We start from the raw sequence: 5,539 nt of genomic DNA, 5'->3' as shown, positions 1-5,539 counted from the left end.
TCTCATAAGAACTATATGTTCCCAAAATAAACAAATAATCTGGGCTTTTCTGTCAGGGGCATGGCTCTGCATCATTGATGTTCATTCATACAGCCTGATTCTGGAGAAAACTGAATTCATTCTGCCGTAAAAAATCTTAAAACTACTCATCCGGGTCTGAAATCAATGTCGCTAGTATACGCCACGCTCCGTCAAGACAAGCGACGGGCTTGAAATGAAAATGAAAAGTAGATCAGTGATTCACTGATCTACGCTGAGCTACAGTGAGAGGGAGAGAGGAGGAATCTCTGCACGCACGAGAGAGAGAGAGAGAGAGAGAGAGAGAGAGAGAGAGAGAGAGAGAGAGAGAGAATTAATCCCTGTTCTGAAGAATAAATAAAAAATACACCCTAGAGATTTGGAGAAGAGAGAAGGCGTATGATGAGTCAAACGCTAAAGGCTTTGAGACGCTTAGTTTTAGCTTCCTTTGTCTCAGGAGAAAACATTGGTATGAAGACAGGTTTAGTGAGGGGGAAGCACATTGCTCACCTGGACATTTTACTGAGGAGCAGAGTGCTGCCTGACGCTTGCTTCAACCTGAGGAGACGGATGAGTGCAAGGCTCAGTGAGGAAGAGTCTCCAAGTACACAAGTGCAGTGGAAGCAGAATAAACTTTATTGTCACATCACAGATTTACAGGGTTTTTCTTTTCTTTTTCTTTTTTTGTAGCCTTTTTTTTTTCTATTTCCTGAACCGTTTTTGACAAGCAAGTACTGAAATTTTTTACTTAACGGGGCCGGAAGATTCCTACTCAAGTACTTCCGTTTTCCCCACTTGGAGGAGGCTCACAGACCATCGTCAGAAAAGGCTAATGTTTGGCATGAGCTCACAATGTTTATCTTTCGTCAGAAACATTAACAGGTCGGGAGCGATGCGATAAAAAATCACAAATCACATCCAAACCCCGGATGGATCATCATCACCGCGGACAGTGTGCCATTTTTCAGAGGTATCAGCCAAAGAAGATCCTACTTTTAATGGGACCCTATGGGCTGCGCGCACACGCATCCTGGTGCTGGGGTTGATGCAGGTGTTGCCTGGCAACTGGCTCAGGACAAAAAGTTTTTTATCGGTGCCGTTTCAGATCCATATAAAGCAATATAAAACGTATGTCAATAGCAGACAATGTGTTAAGTAAAAGTATCAATACTGCAATATAAATTACAAGTCTGGAATTGAAATTTTACTTGAGTAAAAGTACAAAAGTATTTGTATCAAAATGTACTTAAAGTATCAAGTACTCATTATGCAGAGTGTCCCATTTCAAGTTTTCAAATATAGTCAAAAATAGCCGATCTAAGCTCACAAAGTGTCACATTATGAGTGTAGAACTCAACTGGTTATAATGTCTGAGGAACACAAGAGTGTATGCATGCCAGAGTGCATGTGTGCGTGCACATGTGAGGGATCTCACCTTTGTCAGATGTAAGAATCCATCTTCAACCGCTTATCCGTAGTCGGGTCGCGGGGGCAACAGCTCCACCAGAGAGCTCCAGACTTCGCTCTCCAGAGCAACATTAGTGAGTTCCTCCCGGGGGATCCTGAGATGTTCCAAGGCCAGTGAATCGATGTGATTCCTCCAACTACGCCTTGGTCTGCCCCGGGGTCTCCTCCTAGTGGGACGTGCCTCGAGGACCTCCCTCGGGAGACGCTCGAGAGGCATCCTAACCAGATGCCCGAACCACCTAAAATGGCTCCTTTCCAGGCGAAGAAGCAGCGACTCTACTCAGAGTCTCTCTCGCGTGACTGAACTTCTCACCCTATCTCTAAGGCAGGCATAATTTCGGGACCCCTCAATGTGAAAAATAATGTAATTTTCAATTGAAAGACAAAAACAATGCCGCTGATATTTGTGTCAATCTTGGTAATGATATGGACTCCAGGAGCAAGTTTAAACTCTTGTTTTTCAGCAGTTTACTGAAGCAGGGAAACTTGGAAATAAAGAAATACTGCAAGAAAACAGGTCAGCTATTGTTTTGACTAAACACGGTTGAGCCCAAATCATGCACCGTCACAATGGCGGTGTCGTATGCCAGGGACATAAATAGCAGACCTACAAGTTCACAACGTATGTGAATGCGTAGGCCTATAGGGTATATATAATGTGACGTGTTGTGAGCTTGTACGTCTGCTATCTCCGGGCACACAACAACACCACCACTGTGCAACAGAGTGTAAACCGGCTTTAACCCGGAAAGCTCTGGCTTTTGCAGCAGCAGAGTCGAGTTTAAGAAGTGTCTCCTCTAGCGCCGTCACTCAGCACGGCGCTAGAGACAGTACCTGTCACAACAGCCTGCCACACAGTGCGGGTGACACGCCAGCTGCAGCAGAGGATCGGTGACAGTGGCTTGTTCCTGGGTAACGGGGCTTCAACTTAACTCATTTAGACCTGAGCTCCATTCTACAAACGCCTTCTAAATCCTGACAGTTATCTGGAAAACGCATGTTTCTATGTCAGTCATTCTCAAAACATTTTCATGTCAAGGACCCCCCCAAAAAATATATATAATTGGCCGCCGACGCAAAGATTTGAGTTAAAAACGTTCGCTCTGAAAGAATATATATTCAAAGATTTGCAACAAATTTTCACGATTTTTAGAAAATAGCAGACCTACAAGCTCGTAGCGCGCCACTCGGTGGCACGCTACGAGCTTGTAGATCTGCTATTTTTCAATAAATTATAACATAATGTTTAAAACACCAAAAGGGGTTCCCGCCCAAAATGGGTTAAAGTGTTCCAGGCAACTCAGTGACGAGGACGTGTCACTGCACTTCTCCCCTGAAGGAAAACAATATCATATAAATAATTGTTAGAGGGTAATATTATTGTCAAAATATTGTTAGGTATATCATTTGCATTAACCCTGACGTCCCGTATTTGTTTTTGGAAAACATATAAAAACACATTCAAAACATTATTATTATGTTTTCAACAATAGCTGCAGGATTCACAAGCTCACAGTGCGTCATGGTAGACCGGTAGATTAGATTTTTTTACTTTGACGTCATATAGGGGGGCGGGCTGAAGTGTTATTATTATTTTTTTTTTTCCAAGCCAACTATTTATCTGTCTTTCTGTCTGTCTAAACTGTCTAATAGTTTTTATAGAAAAGAATAGCAGCAATTGCCACATTATGACCGGTGATAAAAATATTTTTTTAAGAGGTTGTTGACCCATTTCGACCTGAGGAGGATTCTACAAATGCCTTCCAAATCCTGACAGTTTTCTGCAAAACCCATGTTTCTATGTCAGTCGTTCTTAAACATTTTCATGTCAAGGACCCCAAAAAATATCTGCATTTGGCCGCCGACCCCCATCTGAAAATGTGTTGTTCCAGTGAGCCCCAGAAGCAAAGACTTGAGTTAAAAACGTTCGCTCTGAAAGAATATATTCAAAGATTTGCGCTACATTTTCAGATTTTTCAAAAATAGCAGACCTACAAGTTCATAGCGCTGCACCAAAATGACTGTGCATGCCGTACTGTCTTAATTTAATAAATGGCCGATCATTTCATCATTGGACTCATGGAAGGAGGTTGTAAAAATGTATAATAACTTAGCTACTAATATTTAATGAGTTCCACTTCAGTGACATATTTTGATAGTGACAGTTTGACAGTTTTATTAGCTTAACAAGTTTCCGTTTCCTTAAATACTAGCAATGGCCTGCTATCAAGCCATGACTCCTACGGGGCGAGCCGTGTGTGTGTGCGTGTGTGTGTGTGCGTGCGTGCGTGCGTGCGTGCGTGTGTGTGTGTGTTGGAAACAACACAGAATGGAGGCTACAGTATCAGTATGAACTAGGCTATAGAGCGTCACAGTCCCGCCCTCTTTCATGACGACGCCAGGCCCAGGAAATGATTCCCAATGCATTTTTCCCATAGACATTTCAACAAAGCCAACTCGAGTCGTGACAACTCATGACAACAAACACAATATTTTGGACCAAACAAATAATTACAAAGAAGAAAAACAACAAAAAAAAGTGTTGTAACCTGCCGTTTTTTTCTTCTTTCTAATTATTTGTTCGGCCCAAAAAATTGTGTTTGTTGTCATGATTTGTCACGACTCGAGTTGGCTTTGTCTGCGGCGTAACCGTCTTTAAAGGTGTAGTGAAATGAAAAATACGTTTTTCACACTTTTAGACCATCTCCGTGGTCATCATATGAGCATACCTAACAATGGATGCCAAAGAAATGGGAAAATTCTCATTTTTGTGTGTTTTTATATCAAAAGTCCATACAAATATTTTTTTTATTACTTCCTGAAAACGAAAACGTGCTGCGTGATGACGTGTCGAGGCCCACATCGATAAAAGCCAATAAAAATGAAGCTCACCCGTATCCTCTCCATATGTGCGCATCCGTGCAGCACAGCTGCTATTGATTACAGAAATCCTCCGTTTTTATTCCCATTCCAGATAACATCCAGACAGTGTATTACTCGGTTTCAACTTAATCATCACGCTAAAATATGTATCTGAAAACATTATAGGGTAGAAATAAGCCACATAACAGTAAACTGGTACAGTTTGGCCGTCTATTTCATTTGTAAACAAACACACACCACGCTGCTGCGTATAGCATAGCAACACTCCCTAGCTACCGTCCCATCGCCTGAAGGGATGCGACGCTCTGATTGGTTCAGAAACTTCAGACCGGTGTTTCAACTTGAAACCGTTTGAAACTTCATAATAAAATGTCCACCATTTCCGTTTCATTACACCTTTAAATAAATACTTTCTGAAATGTCTATGAGGAAAATGAACGGAGAATCATTTCCTGGGCCCTGGTAGGGGGCGGGACTGCGACGCTCTAGGCTGGCTACAGTCATGTTACATTGTCAATATGATCTAGGTTTAGGGGAAGGGAGGCTCGTAGCCCTTTGACAGATGCTTTTCAGAGCAACAGAGCGCTGCTGTTCAGAGCACATGATAGACGGACGGTCCAACGGGTCCGCCAATACAGTGCCATTATTGCCATTGCTGTAAATGTCTGTGGGAATCACTTGCATTATGACTGCAACATTTGCTAGAATCAATTAAGCAATTGGCGCAATCATGTGCATAAATTCAGTCCCTGACGATGTGATGAAGTGTCCTATAGACTGGACCATTTTGTATGGGTTGAGAGTATTATTTTAATTGTAATTTTGTATTATTCTTATACAAAAAAGAATCTTAATTTCTGACTTCAACATGCCTCTCGTAAAATATGAACGCGAGGGACTATATATTCTTATTCCAGTCTGTAGCCCACCTCTCCTTTTAGAAGGATTAAACTACACTGTCCTTCCTACAGTAAACACAACACAAGCCAGCTGTCTCATAAATAATTTGCAGGATCATATCCCGATTCAGACGACCTTGATTTAGGCCAGCAAAATGTTGACAGCAAATGTTTAGTTTTGAAATTCCGTTTAGTTTTAGAAACATTTTAGTCATCTGAAATGTTTTAGTTTCACAGTGCCCGTTAGTCGACTATACATATCATGAGATATT

This window comes from Electrona antarctica (assembly GCF_951216825.1).
Source record: "Electrona antarctica genome assembly, chromosome: 8".
In the NCBI taxonomy this organism is placed as follows: domain Eukaryota; kingdom Metazoa; phylum Chordata; class Actinopteri; order Myctophiformes; family Myctophidae; genus Electrona; species Electrona antarctica.
Note: the sequence above shows the minus strand (reverse complement) of the source record.